Genomic DNA, 17955 nt, shown 5'->3' with positions numbered 1-17955 from the left:
TTTGTTTAAATTAGTTTTTATTGTAAAAAACAGACTTATGAATTTCTAGTAAAATTATAATCCTATGCACGTGCTCCGGCCCGCGTTCATTGTGTTGGGGTCAATCCGGCCCGCGAGTGCAAAAAGTTTGGTGACCCCTGCTTTAGACAGAACAGCGGAAACACTCAATGAAGTTATCGTTCGACGCGTACTTCCCGGGACCCATTACTGATGGTTGGGCAGCCTATAGTGGGATTGCGCACATTGGAGGAGGGATTTATTCACGTTCTGTGATAAATCACTCCGAAAATTTTGTTCACCCTTTGGACCGCTCTATCCATACTCAAAATATTGAGAACACATGGATGCGAGCGAAGAGAAAGCTAAAAAGGCAATTTGGTAAAACTCGTAAATTTATTTTAGGAACATCGCGATCGTTATTTGAATCTTATTTGGACGAATTCACGTGGCGGACCTCGTTAGTTGATAAAGAGAAGATATTCCAAGAATTTCTGCTCCTAATAGTTAACAAATATGTTTTTTCGGCTTAATTTTTATTTTTTAAAAAAATATAAAATCCAGACAATCTAATAGACAATCCCATTAAAATTAACTTAAATTAATAAAAAATCAAAAAATAATTAAAATCTATTGCTTATACGTCAAGATTTATACTTGGTCGAAACTTGGAGATTACCTGTATGACTATCCAAATAGTATGACCAAAAATCTTTTCCCGTCTCTGCACCGATTTGGGTTACGAATGACGCTAATGAAATCGAAAGCTACGCGCGTGTTCTTCGACTGGTGAGAGAAGTTGTTCGAATGTGATGGAAGAAAAACAACGTTGGGCAAACTTGAACAAATAAAATTTAGTAAGATTATTGAAAATTGAACACTCTAAATAATACGACCATCCAAATAGCATGACTATTTTTAAGAAATTTTTGGTCATACTAATTAATAGTATGACTCATAATATTTGGAGTTATCCGATACTTAGCATTGTTACTCTATTGGTTATGTATTTTTAATGTAATGTGTATTCTATACCATTTCCCATTCCAAATTGGATTAAATCAGACTAAGTGGAACAAACTAAGTGTGACTAGCAGAAAACTAAGTGAAATCAATAGAAGACTAAGTGATATTAATATCAAACAATATGGGATTAATAGCAAAATAAATGAGATTAACACCAAATGAATTTTGTGTTAAAAATTTAATGTTAACCATATTTAGTGTCTCATAAATATTTCCTTGTATTCCAAAAATAAAGCTTACAAAATCTTTAATGTAATTATTTTTATTTTATTCACAATTATTTTTTTCAAGTATCCGTGTTCAATACTCTTTAAATGACAAACCTTCTTGTTAGAATAAAATTTGGTTTTTTAGAAAAGAGATAAAAGTCTTCACCTGAGCTTATACTTTTGACTATAAATTTACGACAAGGTTTGACTAGTGAGACGAGGAATATGAAAATCTCTAAATTCTTTTAATCAAAAAACTGATTTGATACCACTGTAAGCTAGCGCATTGTCCAACACCATAATAACGGGACCACCATATTTAATATGCACACTCCTTCATACAAGTTTTCATCGAATGACAAGCCTATCCTTTTCAAGAGCTTCACTTCGGATTTTATAATAGATGAGTCCTAGATTTGAGATACATCAAATTATAAGCATATTTGATCCTTTTGATGTAGCAACTAGAGTAGTGCATCTTGTTACTTTTAGCGATCTTTCTTCTGTCCTGCTAATATGGAGATTAAAGTTTGATTCATCCACAAACCAAATTGATCTGTTTTCCGATTGAAATTTTAAATATTTTTTAACAAATTTTTTTTTTGATTTTTTTAAATTTAAAATTAGCCTCAGGCTTAATTTAGTTTCTTTAATTTATACAAAATTAGATCTAGATGTCGAGCTATACTTTATTTTGATATTGATAACTGCGGAAAATTTAATTCGAATTTTTGTTTTATTCCATGAAGGGTAAAATATAATGAGGATCTTATTTCGTTATTTAATAGTAATTTGATAGAAAAGGTTGTTGTTAGTCATTCCTGAAACAGCTGGTTCAGCCAGCAATCAAAACTATAAATATCTTCCTCACTCATCCGCGCTGATACGATAAAGTAACAAAAAACTTTTATTCTTTAAAATGCACGAAAACCCAAAGAATTTAAAAATTTAATTCTTTGAAAATCAAATTGTTTGTCCTTTCCAAAATCAACTTAATTTTATTATATTTTAATAGTCAGAAAAATAAAAAATTAATTATCACAACGGGAAAAAGCATTTTCAGCCATTTGATGATTAAAATGTTACAGGGAAAACAATTCTGTTAAAGATTTGCAATTATTTTTTTTTTCAGACCTGAGGATGGTTTAAATCGTGGTAAACCACGCTAATCAAATCAGATTAATTTCAATGTTTTTGGTTTATACTTAATTACACAATTAGTTTTAACTTTAATATATTTTTATCAAAATTCCTAAAATTTTCGGGGACACAGTTCAGAACCGCTAATCTAAAGCATTTATTAGTCTGATTTAATTTTTATAATGCTATAATAAAAAAATCAAAAAATAATGGTTTGATACACACCCTATGTGGTTGAAGTTCTTTTTTGGTTTAAAAAAATAAAACTAATTCGAATTAGTGTATTTAATACCAACAATTAAATTATTAGGATGAATTATTAAATCAATTACTATTCCACTGAGATCATATATTCAGCCAATTCAACCATTCTTGTCGAAAAACCCCACTCATTATCATACCTATTTAAATTAATTTCCAAGATAAAAAACCATGAAACAAATTTCCCGAATCTAGGATTCAGCATGAACGATGATGTTGAATCATAAACTGAAGAGTAAGAACTCCCATTAAAATCGGACGAAACACACAAAGAATCAGAAAACGCTAAGACTCCCTTCATAGGACCCTGAGAAGCCTCCATAATAGCTTCATTAATTTCCTCAATTGTCGTCTTAAAATGAAATCTCAAATAATTCAACATCTCGCGAAAATCTGACGGAGAGATCCACAACTGAAACATTCGGGGTCGGAACTCGGAATGCAATACCAGTCAGCTTCCCATCCAGCTCAGGACAGACTTTCCCAACTGCCTTAGCAGCCCCAGTTGTAGAGGGAATTATATTCGATGCAGCAGCCCTTCCATCTCTCCAATTCTAAGAAAATATTTTTAATCAAAAAATTCTAAACTTTACCACTTGGGCCATCAACGACCTTCTGAGTGGCAGTGTATGAGTGAACAGTGCTCATTAAACCTTCTTCAATACCAATTTTATCCTGCAAAACTTTGGCCAGTGGTGCCAAGCAATTAGTAGTACAGGAAGCATTACTAATCAATAATGACACGTCATATGACCTAATAATTGAAGGCTTATTCTTTGCATAATCCAAATGATTAACACCCACTACGTACATTGGGGCATCAGCCGATGGTGCTGATATCAATACTCTCTTTGCCCCAGCGTCAATGTGACCCTTAATTAGGTATATTAATTAGGTTATACTTTAGCCTTATCAATTGTAGTAAAAACTCCGCTGGATTCAAAAACCAAACCAACTTGATTTTCTCGCCAAGGAATCAACTCAGGTTTAGTTTGTTTGAAAACTAAAATCCTTTTTCCGTTAATTATAAGATAATTGTCTTGATACGAAACATCGCCGTCGAACTGACCGTGAACAGTATCGTATTTGAACATATAAACCTAGTGAGAATTGTCGAACTAACCGATACCATATATTTTGGTTCAATAGAGGGGTCATTAATTGCAACAATGTCGAGATTATTCTTACTGCATGCTATTCTCAAGATCATTCGGCCAATACGCCCAAATCTATGAATAAATTATTGACCCAAAATATATAAATTTATATATACTCATCAACACATACCCATTAATTCCAACTTTCATCCGTAATAAACCGCAATCAGGAAAAGTTATGAATTAATTTATTATATATTTAAAATACGTTAAGATAATAAATAATATTTTTAATTTATATTATCTTGTTTCATAAGAAATAATCTTATATAAATTAAAATATCTATCTTGTATTCATCTTTTTTAAAAGCCAACATACATCAATACACCTGATTTTTTAGTAATCTTGTTTTGTTTTTTTCTCCATAGATTTAGGAGTCTGAGGAATTGGGTCCATATAGGTCAAAAAGGAAGAGTATTTCAACTCCTCGACTTTTGCCAGAAAACAAAAATGTCTCTATGTTCTCCCCGACAAAAAATAAAACACTTAGAAAAAATAAATTCTTATTTTTTGATTATGAGTGTTTGCCTATATTCTTTGTAAACTTGTTAAGATGGAAGAATGGAAATAAATTCATCATTTTCACTCCTTCAATTGAATCCAAAATTCGGCATTTGAACAACGATCAGCTCAACATATCTGAAGGAATCTATATCGATGACTATACTAAATTTTTTTTAAAAATCTCATTTTTTAAGGTTTCCCGACAAACAGCCGTTGCTTGCCGTTGACCATCTATCATTCAATTAATGTTATACAGTCCGACCTCTAAATGGGGCACTAAGTGCCTCAAATCAGAGGTTTCCCCAAAAAAGAGGTTTTTCAAAAAGCTCAATAAATAAAGAAAGAGAACATTATTTTTTAAAATTCAGTTAATTTTTTATATTTATTTTTAATTCCTACGACACTTTCTTTCTGAATTCATAAAATCATGAAGAGAATCTGGATCAAATCAAAGATGTTTGTCTCTAAGTTTTCCATCAAACTTAAAATTTGTGATATTGATGGTTCGCAGCTTATATTCTCATAAATTTTGGATCATTATCTTCTATTTCATCAAAACATTCATCAATAACATTATTAAATATTTCTTCAGATGATTCATTTATGCACTCGAGTCTGATGGAGATTGTCGAAAAACCTTTTGCCAGCAGTTATAAATAATATCCGCAGATACATTATTCCAAGCATCTGAGATTATTGTTACCACTTGCCGCAAATTTAATTTGGATAAAGACTCTATAAACAAATCCTGGTCGTCTTGAAAACATAAAAAATCAATTAGACAATTCAAATAATTATCAGCAGATGCGGATTCGCCTGACAATGTTCGGAATTTTATTTCATGCCTCTGCTTGAATTTTTCTAACCATCCATTTGAAGCTTTAAACTTGTTTGAACCCATTCTCGAAGAAACAGTTAGAGAAATTTTTTTAAAAGAGTTCCAGAAACTGGAACATTCTGATCCCTTAGACGCTGAAAAATATCAAGGACTTTTTCATCAAATCCGTTTTTATTTTCACTCAATGATGAGGAAAGAAATCCTTTTTGATAAATGGAAGAATATTCTTTTTTATACGAAAAATAGTTCCCTTGCTAGTATTGTACATTATGGATAATCTCCTCTCAGAATGTTCTTTCTTAAAAGATGATCAGCAATCTTCAACTTGTTTGTTTCATAATTCAAAGGCATTACACAAGAAATTTGAAATGAACGTGTCTTAAAATATTTATTTTTTAAATTGGTATAATTAATTTTATTTAATAAAAAATCATGCCCCAAATAGAGATGTTAAAATTATTGATTTTTTTTATAATTTGGTTAAAAATTTATAATGCCCCAAAACAGAGTTTTCCCCAAAAAGAGGTGCCCCACCCCTGGAGGTGCGCCCCATTAGAGGTCGGACTGTATATGCATTTTGAACATGTTGTTGAGACAAATATCCAATGACTTGAGAACAGAGGTGCATCATCCTGATATCACACATTGGTACTTTTTGTTTCTCTTTAGCTAACTGTCCAGTAAATGTCCACAAAACATATTCTACAAAAAGTTCAAGGATCAAGCATCTTATTTGTGCGACAGAATCACAAGGAAACACGGATTTAAATGTGAAATGAACTGTTTTTGTGCTTGTTGTTGGAAAAATTAATTTTTTCGTACAAAATGTACATTTCCATGTTTTAGTTTTTATTCTACATTTACACCTTAAAGATTCACAGTTTTTTAAAATTCCTCTATCATTATGAAATTGATTACAGCCTTAAAAGTTGATAGGCCAACGCTGCATAATTATCACTCCAAGATGCACAGCATAGTATGTTGCTCTTGATTTCAGTATATTGTGTTTTTTAAACTTTTGTTCCGACGATCTTGAAATTTTTGGTATTAAGGTGTCCCGGAATGACAAAACAAAAAGTTGTAAACGCTACTTGAAGTCCAATTCATTTGTCATTTTTATCAGTGAAACCAATGAGGTCATTGGCAATGTAAGAAATTATTCTGTCAGAGAACGAAATCCAGAACATACGAAAATCTTGAATGGTCAGAGACCGATTGGCTGCTTAGAAAATTTTTGTTATAATTCTACTAACCAATTGAGAAGGAATGTGTTAGATGTCATCAATTCTTAGTTAATGTTGGCAAATTAACATAAATTGCCGTGTTTCATAATTTAATCATTTTTAACAATGAAGCAAATCAAATTTTTCTTTTATGTTAATTAAACTATCGGAATTATCATTTTGGCCCAATCCCTTTTGAGGATATCGATGAATAAAATAAGTTTGCAGCAGACTTATCATGAAAATTAATATTTTTAAATCTTGTTCTCAGTTTTTCAGGTATAATACACTTTAATTATATTTTGGTTTTGAGTCTTTAAAATCAAATAAAAATCATCTAATAGTTATTTTGTGTATATTTTCATCAATATCCCAATAAAGTGTGCATTTAAAACCATATTGGGTTTTCTAAAAAAATAGTAAAGCAGCAAATCTAACATTTTTATATTGATATTTCTGATGGAAGCCCGAATCTGATAATTGTCAATCATATCAGTATTAGATTTAAAAAATGCAATAACAACCTAATTCCTTTAAAAACTCCTTTTGGAATCTTTAAATATGGTTCAACATTGTTGAATGCAATTTTAAATTGTCCAGGTTTAAAAGAAAAATTATTTTTTATATGAAATAAAAATGACATTTTGAGCAAATTTCTTTAAAAAGTTGGGGTAAATGAGGAAAAATGTCTAATTTTATCCAGCGATACAAGAAAACAGGCATAACCTATCGGAAACGAAAATCTAGAAGGACAAAAATATATAATAGAAATGATTTGAAAGAATCAATGAAGCATTCCAAAGAAAATCCAACAAAAACATTGATATAGATCTCTAATGAAATTATGAAACTAACAAATAAAACAATTTCCTCAAGAACAACTATAAAAATCTTAAAGAAAATGGTATATTTTGACGCATAGCAAAAATAAGCCATTTTTGAATACAAGCTACTTTGAAAAAAGATTAGATTTTTTCATGTGTCAAGCAATCGAACAGTTTACATTTGACTAGAGCTCGATTCCAGAGTTAATATGTAATGGGATCATTTATTTGATTCCCAAAGTAGATAAATTATCCGATAACTTGTATGCCCAATTTTTAAAATTAGAACACTTATTGAGAGATAGCAAAACATTACTTCTGACAATACGCAGATAGAATTGTTTGGGCAAATATCAATGCTTCCATAGGTCGCTAGTAACCCTATCAAAAGTGATTCAATGATTATAATTAAATATTTAATTTGTATCCATATCCGAATAATTAAATTTATTTTCACTATAAAAATAAATTATTTATATCGCGTGCTCATATTCACATATTTAGTGTTATTAACTCAGCATTGATGATTCTTGAATCTGAATTATGACGAAATTTTCGCCCCTATCTGAGCTGATATGCAATACTATTAACTGTTATGATTCTATATATAATTTAATGATTGTGTTAAGCAAGTCGGATTTTTCTCAATAGCTAAAAAGTCAGGATAATCTATATTATCGGGTTTTTGAGTCTTAGGGTCGAAAGCGAAAGCACTAGCCTTGAAGCTTTAGGCCAGTGGTTCTCAACCTGGGTCCGCGAGATTTTTCTGAAACTTTATTTAAATGTTTCTATTTAATGAATCATATTTAAATATAAGATAAATATAATTAATTATAATAATATAATATATTAATATATTTTTAATAATAATTAATATATCATAATTAATATATCATATATATATTATATTTCAGGTGGTAGAACAAAAAACTTCATGCCATCAAAATTTCGCTATACAAGTTGATGAATCCACCGATGTAGCGAACTGTGCTCAATTAATAATATTTGCTCGTTATGTCTATGACGGAGATTTTAAAGAGGAATTTTTATTTTCCTATTCGCTTGAATCGACCACTAAAGGAGAAGATATTTTTTCAAGCAATTTCTATGTTTTTTGACAGTGTTGGGTTATCTTGGAATAATGTATGTTGTTGCACAACCGATGGAGCTCCAGCAATGCTTGGCTTTCATTCTGGCTTTAGAGACCAAGTTAGACTTGCTAACCAGGAAACGAAACATATGCATTGTATGCTACATCGATATGCACTTGCTGCAAAAACATTACCTTCAGATTTAAGATATGTTCTCGATGATGTCGTACATATCATAATTATATTAAAAAGAGTGCTTTAAATCGCGCATTTTCAGACTTATTTGCGAAGAATTTGAAAAGGATGAAAGGCTTTGTTATTCCACACTGAGGTGAGATGGCTATCTCGGGGAAACATTTTTGCCAGAGTTTTTTCTTTGAGGAATGAATTATCTGAATATTTTATTCGCGAAAACAATTCCAAATCATCGGAATTTATTTCGAAATTAATGGATAGTTCATGGCTATCTAAACTTGCTTACTTGAGAGATGTCTTCTCTCGTATAAATTCACTCAACAAATCGCTTCAGGGAAGACATGAAACAATAATTGATTTTGTGGATAAAATTAAGTTTGTTAACTGTTTCATATTAATTATTAGTGCTTTTTTGATGAAGTTAACACTGTGGAAAGAAAAAGTAAAACTAAATAATTTTACTATGTTTGAATCTTTTGAAGAACAATCTGTAAATATAGATGCATTTGAAATCAAAAAAATAACCGAACTTATTTATGCACATTTAACATATCTAAAACAAGAAGTAAATAAATACTTTCCAGAATTGAACGAAATTGATTTGAAATTCATTCGTACACCTTCAGTGTTGATCCACGTTTGGTCGATGAAAATATCGAAGAGGCTTTTATTGACATGATCAATAATTCAAACGCAAGAGATTTGTATGAAAAACTTGCTTTATCAAGATTTTGAGTGCGAAATGTGTAAGCATTATCCTTCCGTAAGCGCAAATGCATTAAATTTGTTGCTTATATTCCCGACAACATATTTATGCGAACATGGCTTCTCAGCACTTCTCAATATAAAAAATAATCATCGCGCAAGACTGAATATTGAAGATGACATCAGGGTTTGCTTGTCGACAACCGAGCCTCTTATTGAAAAAATTGCCTCGAAAAAACAATATCAACCTTCTCACTAATTTTCTCTATTGATTTAATAATAAATTTTGTTTTTAGATAAGTAAAATTTTTTTGACAAACAACTTAATAAATATGTAGGGGGTCCGCGAAATTTTTCATTTACTCACAAGGGGTCCGCGGACAAAAAAGGTTGAGAACCACTGCTTTAGGCATTAGCGTTTAAACTACATATACGCGATTATTGACTTCTTTCGGGTAATTATGTGTTAGAGTAAGAGCTATATATGAACACAAACAATAGAATATCCTTTTCAACAAAAAACTGATTGGTGAACGTTCAATTAATGGAAAATCTAATTAAAAATAAGTGACTATCTAAATATGGCTCATTTCTCAGTAAGCCAAATACTTTAGCAATTGATAAAATTCGGAGATATTGAGAGCAAACTTCGTGGAGATTGTTCTTCCAAATTGAATGATTTACACAAGCAATACATTATTTATTAGTTTGGTGGGTGATAATTATTTATTAACACCATCAAAATCAAGACATTATGTTTTCTAAATAGCAGATAAATATCAGTCCAAGTATTATTAACAGATATCTTAAAGACTTTCACTACGCATTTAATAAATTTTAAAAATGCCAGCAAACAAAATATTAATACTATCATTAAACTAAGGAAAATATATGCAGCTAATTTTTGACGTTTACAAAATGGAATCAAAGATAAAAGTATAGTTTTTCTCAATGAAGTAGGATTTTCAGCCTGTACGGATGCGAAAAAAGGGAGAGCGAAGTCTAAAAAATCGCCCTATTTGACGGTGCCACATCTAGAAAACAGAAACGTATTTGTTTTTGAGGAAATGAACAAATATGGAATCGTGTTCAATAAACTTTTCAAATTTTCCCTAAATGAAGAAACCTTCAAAAAATGTCTAATTAAACTAAAAAAATATGATATTCTGAATTTATTATTTATAATGAATAATGTTTGGATGCATCATTATAAAGAGTTAACTTAAGTCATTCTGGAATTTAATCTTGAATATTTACCACTTCATTCTCTGTTTGAATCATATAGAGATATATTTTCTGTATGGAAACATTTGTTATTTCTGAGAATGTCAGCACCAAATTAAAGTTGAAAAATATCATTAGTAACAAAATAAATAACTATTGAACATTGTTTTTTATCGCAAAATGCTCAAATAAATGAATCAAACTTTGATTCTTAAAAAATTTTGTTTTGATTTCATTAAAAAACGCTAATGCTTGATTATATGCGGTTTAAACGCAAATGCTTAGAGCTTCAACACTAATACTAGAAAGGTCAAAACTAAAGCTTTTGTGGTCGACATTATAGCTTTAAAAACCCTATATATTGGCTGGAATGGGTAGTGGCCAGATACTATAAAAATTGAACATAGATACTCTTTCTAGAAAGCAAATAAAAGTTTATAAATTACAGTTTATTGAAAAAGAAAGTATCAAAGGAATTAAATCTCCCCAAAGTAGATGTTCATATCACTAGAAACAGACGAAACTAAAAAACGAAATATTAAACTAAAAACAAACTTATTGGTTCTGTCGGATGAAAGTCTGTTTCATTTACCGATCCATGATGACCGGGGAGTTTATACAAAATCCTCGTAGTGGTTGTATCCCACACATATACAAATTGATCAGATGATCCAGCACTGACCATAGATCCATCGGGAGACCACGATGCTCGTAACAAGAACTAATTATAAAGAATAAAAAATACTCGTTCGTGGTCGTGGTTTAGTCCATAAAATACTTTTGAACAACGATTGGTTTGTGTCACGAACGGGCGAATGTCCCATATACGAACTATAACTAAATCAAAACATTTAATGCCAATTTTATCCATAGCATTAGAGAGCAAGTAAGAACCATCCGGACTAAGCTCCAATCCAGTCACAGTGTCAGTGTGGGCTGAAAGTTTACAAGAGATTACAGAATTCCTCAAATCCCAAATCTATTAAAAATATACGAAAAAATAAAACTTTGATATCATTATCAATTCCTCCTGAAATAATAGTATCAGCATTGTCAGCAAATGTAACTGCGGTGACTGGATAGCGATTTTCCAACGACTTTATGGCACTTCTCTTACGGATGTCCCAAATCTAACCATTTTAACGAAAAAATAAAACAAACCAAAATTTCCCCGTCATCGCCTCCAGAACATATCAAATCGGGCCCATGACGGAGCGGATTGCAAGAATTAATAAAATTAGTATGTCCTCTCTTCTTGGCTATTCGAGCACCTGTTTCTAAATCCCAAATTCCCATCGTTTTGTCAGTCGAAGCAGTATAAAGACGTCTAATTATAAATAGAATTTGGCAACTCACGTTCCATCGGAAGATATCTGCAAGTCCAAAATAGCACCCGTGTGACCCGACATGGAACAAAAATTATTGCATTCTCCAGATGTATTCCAGAGCCCTTTAGATTGTATAAAATATTTTTTGAACGTATTATTCGATCCATTCCGGCAGAAGCAAATAATCCACCATCGGAGAGAATTTTCCGCAAAGAATGGTTCGAGTATGACCTGAAAGTAACATAACAGGGCCAGGAAGGCTACTCCTACGAACTACTTTCTAAAAAGAAATAAAGATAATATAAATTATACATCTTCAACTTTCTGTCTTTTAGATGATAGTAAATTTAATGAATCATCAACTTTTCGTTTTGCTACGAGTGCCATTGCAACACACAGAACACTGATTTTAAAAATAAATTTATTATTTTTCATATTTAATTGAAAATATTCTTTAAATTATATAAATTTATTAACTATAGTTATTGATTAATACAAAGATCTAACTATTCGATAAAAGTCGGTATAATTTGCCAAAGCAGGTTTGATAAATGGATTTTTTAAGTATAAGATTTTTTTAATTATAAACAATTCAGTAATTTATTTAAAAAATATTTTGTATATTTTATTTAAAAATTGTTTTCACGTTGATATGGTAGTCAAGTTAAATAGTTCTGAAGTCGATCGAGTAAAAAATCTCATTGTAGATATATCTACCAGGTTTATACTTATTCATGTTTATAATTAGAAAAACGAAGGATTCTCACGCAATTATATTGAAAATAATAAAATTAATAGAATATATTTTTCAAAATATTACAACTTCTAAGTAGTTACAAAATATAATAAATTAAAAGAGAATTTTACGACAAGATTACAAATTTTGAAGAAATAGTAAACAATTCATTTACTCTTCACAAAATTCAAATCCATAACGTTATAAAACGAAGTTTTATTATTTTTAAAAATTTTTCAGTAAGAAAAATAATAAACGACGAAGATATTCTGTAATTTCAATATTTTATTATTTAATCTAGAACCAATTCAGATAAAAAAGCAGAGTCCCATGATTTTATTAACGTATTAATACGAAAATAAAAATTAGCATTTGTTCATTGACACCTCACTACTGCAATTGAACGATGCTTGTAATAATCAATCGAATTGCACATTTAAAGTGAAAATATTTATTTTTATGTGAACTAGCAAGCAGTACTTGAAGCAATTGATTCATATAAAAATGAAATTGATTCTGGGTTTTTATTTTGGGACATAATTTTGAAAGTGAGGAAATCGACGATCTACAACGATTTATTCAATCGAATGACGTGATTCTAACATTGGGAGATTCGGAATTGTTAGAATCATGTTTTAAAGTTATTTTTGTTATTTAATAATAAATTTAGAATTGTTTTAAGTGCGTGAAATATTCAGTCAAAGTTTTGAAACTTGATATGGGAGAGGTTTGTAAAATGCTTAATATTTCGTGTAGGGACACCAAATGATGGCAAATTTATGTTCGGCTGGAATTTCTGCTTCTCTTGTTCCATCAGAGAATTTATTTCAGGCTGTGAAGAATTGCACTCTTGTAGTAATACCAGCCATTACTATATTGAGAGATGGAAAGTTTATTTATATAAAGTATATAGTTTTGTTGGAAAGCCTTATTCGACTTCTCTTCTGATGGCAGCTAGAATGTATAACAAACAAGTCGGATTAAGTTCTATATTACTAATAGGTTATTGTGTGTGCACATAATCACCAAATATTGAATGATGTCAATGGAGGAGACGTGTATTTTGGGGACAAGGAAGTCAGTTGTTATTACCGGACATTTCACGGAGAATATAGTTCTAATGTAGGAGATGAACCTGGTCGAATTCTGCCTTGTACGGAAAATATTTCAGGAGAATTTGTCGATTATTATGTCACTCCTCTGTATTTGTATTTTAGTAATGTAATATAGTGGTTCATATTCACCCGCTATGATGCAGCAGTATATTTTAGAAATGTTGGGTCCTTTCATTATAGTTTAAACATTTACATTTTTCAATTTTTAATGACTTTATATTTGTATTAAGATTAGCGGTTTAATTTAATATTCGATCGAATTAAACCGCCCATAAAAGTTTTATTTCTTCGAAATTGATTATTTTATTTTAGAAATTCAGTATTTAGTGTTCTAAATTTACTCAATATCAATAAAACAAAATAACCAAATGCTTTTTTTAACAACTACACAAAGAAGTACATTAATTAAAAATGAATTTTGGATTTAATTAACTGACCAGATGTTAGTTTTTTATTTAATTAAGCTTTTTAATTACTAACAGTTCAGTGTAACGTTAAAACGTATTTTAATAAAAATAAGGAAATATTTTTTAAATATGTTATAAAATTAAAATTTTTTATATAGAATTGTGTTTTAATAAAATTTCATTTAAATCTGGATGCCTGCGTTTCGTCGTGTATTTAGAAATTTTCGGGTCAAACATTTAAATAGCAAATTCCATTTCAGTCACTCAATTGTTATGCCTTCCTCACCTGAAACTATGAGTGAGGATTTTGCAAATACAAAAAATGAGAGTAATAATGCACAATCTACTACAATTGATAAATCGGTAGACTCATCTAGTTTTGAAATGTCAGAAACAAATGTTCTCTCAGATTTATTTCTTTCTGATCTTGAACACTTGAAATCAGATTTTTTGATTTCAAAATTTGGTTTTTTAAATATATGTACCACAGTATTATTCTTAACTTATTTGACTGACAAAATTCATTTCCAATTTATTAAAGGATTTATCTACGCCGTAATAATTATTGGCATTCTTTTTGCAGTTTTTTGGAATGTTTTAGTCGAAAGAATATTTAATCTGATGGTATTAAAAGAAATTAATTCTTCGGTTAAAAACACAAATTCGTTAATTCCTGTCAATTTTCCCGATGATATTTCGTATAAAGGATATCTTTATCTTTCTTGTGGTTATCCAAATGACGAGAAAAAAGTATATACAAAAATCATAGATGAACAATTTGTTGTTATTAGTAAAAGCATAGAAGATCAGAGAGGGAAAATGTACAATCTAAAAAGTGAAAATTGTTTTTTTTATTTATTACAGATGCTGATGTTTATCTAATTCCGAAATTTTCTTCACTGAACAAGCTTTGGTCAGTGCGATATCCAATTTGCGTAGAAACAACAAACAAAAAGAAATTATTTTTCTATGCCCAATTTAAAAGAGAAAAACAAATGTGGTTTTCTGTGTTCCAGTCAGCTGCTTGTGCGAATAAATTATACTCTCGGTCAATTCCCCAAAGGTTTAGATTTTCCTTAATTGTTGATAAAGTTTAAAAAATCAACCAAATTTAGAACTCTTGCAAAATTGCATAATTCATCACCTTTTTGATAAGAAATCGTTGGATGATTACTGGAAAGGGATAATCGAGAATCATTTACAGAGGAAAATAAATTTAATTGAAGTTGTTTTGTTTAAATTAAAAAGATTCCATTTATAATCGACTACATAAAATTAACTGTGACTAATCTTGGGGTCTCGCTCCCTATAATACGTCATGCTCGAAATCCATATTATGACACAAATGGCATCTGGTTTGACCTGGAAATGTCATATGACGGTGGATTGATTTTCGAGATTGAAACAAGAGTAAATCTGATGAATGAACGCAGTAAGACTGACGAAGGCTCTAAGAGGTATGATATTTGTTTTAAATTTAAAAGGAATGATTCTGATGATGAAGAATTGGACTTTTCTGCGTATTTAGTCATTTTTTAATAATTTTATAGTAGAAAGGAAAGTAATTTTGACGATATTGTTGATCGAATCAAAAATTCTAGTTATTTTAAGAAGGCGTCTGAATTCGGGGTTATCAAAAAGTCGTTTGCGGGGGTTTCTAATTCCATATTCAAACTAAATGTCGAAATATCTTCATTGATGGGAATTTTTTGTTTCAACATTCCAAATCCTCCTACAGATCGTATTTGGTTGTTTTTATAGTGGATATGATTTTTAGGATAGGATTTAAGCCGACACCTAGTCTTTTCTTATCGATTAAACCGATGGTTGGCTCCAAATCCATTGGAAATTCTTTCAGCAAATATTTCAAGCGTTCCCTAATTAGTTTGTTTGAGGTTTTTTCCAGGAAAATAATTTCTTAGAAGCAGATGGTTTTGCCAAATATGATTGATTTGTATGTGCCATTTTTATCGGAACACTGTGTGAAAATTGGAAAAAAATAATATTCATATTCTATTTTTTAATATTATCATATATGTTTTTATAAAATCAAAGGAGTATATATAGATACAGTCAAAGTTATACAGTGGCTAAAAAAGCCATAGAATGTTTGCATATTTTGACTAAATTAAATAATTCTTCAAAAATAATATTAAATACTGTAGTTTAAAAAAGAAATCAGAAATATAAGACATTTTGGATTAATTGTTACAAAACTATACTAACTTGAGCTATTTGTACTAAAATTATTGGCGATTTTTATGTGAAAATAGATTTATTGAAGGAAAAAGTTATGGAAAGAAATCAATTCAATATTTATTTGCATTTCCTTTTGCTAATAGTACTGCTTCCAATCATTTTTGAAAAGGATAAACTTCTGACATTCAAATTGACTTTTTCGGTTTAATAAAACGAACTTGAATTTTAAAAATTTACCATAAATGTTAGATTGAATTGAATTGCAGTCTAGTGATTGTCTGGGACATTTCAAAACATTTATTCTGCCTCTTAGTAACTATTTAACAGTTATTTTTGACTTATGAGTTGGGTCGTAAATACTAGTTAAATTTGGTTATTAAAAGGTGTCTATTTAATTGGTCCACTATAATAATAAAGTTTGAAATGTTTTTGAATAGCTGTAAATCGGATATTAACTAAACTAGATAAGTTGTTACAATAATTATTTTTAAAAAGTTATTTCTTTTAGAAAGAAGCTCTTCATATAATTTAAAACCTTAACGAATTATTTAGGAAGTAAGACTATACGTAATTCCGACTGTAAAAATTATTCGTGAAAAACTAACGGGTATAAAAAATAAACGAAAAATATGAACATTTCAATGTTGATTTAACTAATGTTGGGCTGAATAATTTTCTAAAAGTATCTAAAAATTCATAAACTAGTTTATATATTAAAAGGAAAAAATCAACAAAACTATATTAATTGGCGAATTTTGTCGAGTGTTTCAGAAGATAGAGAATTAAAAAAAGTTTTAATTTATCTTCAAATAAAAAGTGGTTTTCAAATTTTCTAAAAAATATTATAATGGAATTTAATACTCAATTAATTCATCTTGAAAATCTTTATTCAGCAATGTAACATTAGTAGAAACAAACGAATCATCTCTCAGTTGTCGTTCCAGCCAAACTGCCACAAGTTTATCATCACTGAAGTGGTCTTTTGAGTTTCCATCTTTAATAAAAAGCTCTTCAAGAATATCAGGTGTAAGATTTGAATGTTTTTTCAAAATTGATGAAGTAGATATACGTCTCTTCAATCTCCAATAAAAGAATCGCCGACTATCACGCCAATTAACTATTTCCTGAAAAATAAGAAAACTTGAAAACCTTGATAACTCCGAAACGTTTCATTCTAGCAGGAGTGTCGTGCAAAGAAGCAAAATAAGTAGCAGCACGTTTGTAATGAGAGAGATGAGATTCGTCAACATTATTTTCAGATAATTTTATCCAACGCAAAAGTTCAGCTTTTCGAAATTTTATTTGAACTATTCCTTCAGGTTCCAATATTCCGCCCCTAAGATAGTTTTAAAAACAGACCTTGCAGTTTCATCTGCGTACATTTCCATTTGGGATGGGTTAATGGCAGAATCGACAACAACCCAGGCTCCTCCGCGTAGTTCGCTTTGGAAAGGAATATAAACAAACACACATTGTTGATAGACAGATAACTCATCAACAATATAAGCTCCAAACTTTAGAACTTCATGATACATGTCTGAAATAATAACATTAAAACTTGCCCATCATTCCACCAGAAAATCCACGCCAATTCGGAAAAATAAAAAGAGGAAGTTGCTCACGGTTAAAATCACTGATGGCTTCTGCCATTTTGAAGGATGAATCTGGAAAAAGAATCTGTCCTGCTTGAGGAATGACTTGTTCTTCAGAATTAGGATTGGCAGGATCAGCAGGAATGCGAAGCTGAACTGTCTCTGTCTCAGCACCAATAACGC

General features: G+C 30.2%; 2 pseudogenes; both read right to left on the bottom strand.

Annotated features, from left to right (window-relative positions):
* Window positions 1–2645: 2645 nt before the first annotated feature.
* LOC115230154 lies at window positions 2646–3983 on the bottom strand (annotated as a pseudogene).
* A 6865-nt stretch (window positions 3984–10848) lies between these two features.
* Window positions 10849–11804, bottom strand: LOC115230155 (annotated as a pseudogene).
* Window positions 11805–17955: the final 6151 nt, after the last annotated feature.

The sequence above is a fragment of the Octopus sinensis genome, unplaced genomic scaffold, assembly GCF_006345805.1.
Source record: "Octopus sinensis unplaced genomic scaffold, ASM634580v1 Contig14634, whole genome shotgun sequence".
Classification (NCBI taxonomy): Eukaryota; Metazoa; Mollusca; class Cephalopoda; order Octopoda; family Octopodidae; genus Octopus; species Octopus sinensis.
This window is presented reverse-complemented; position numbering and strand designations above follow the sequence as displayed.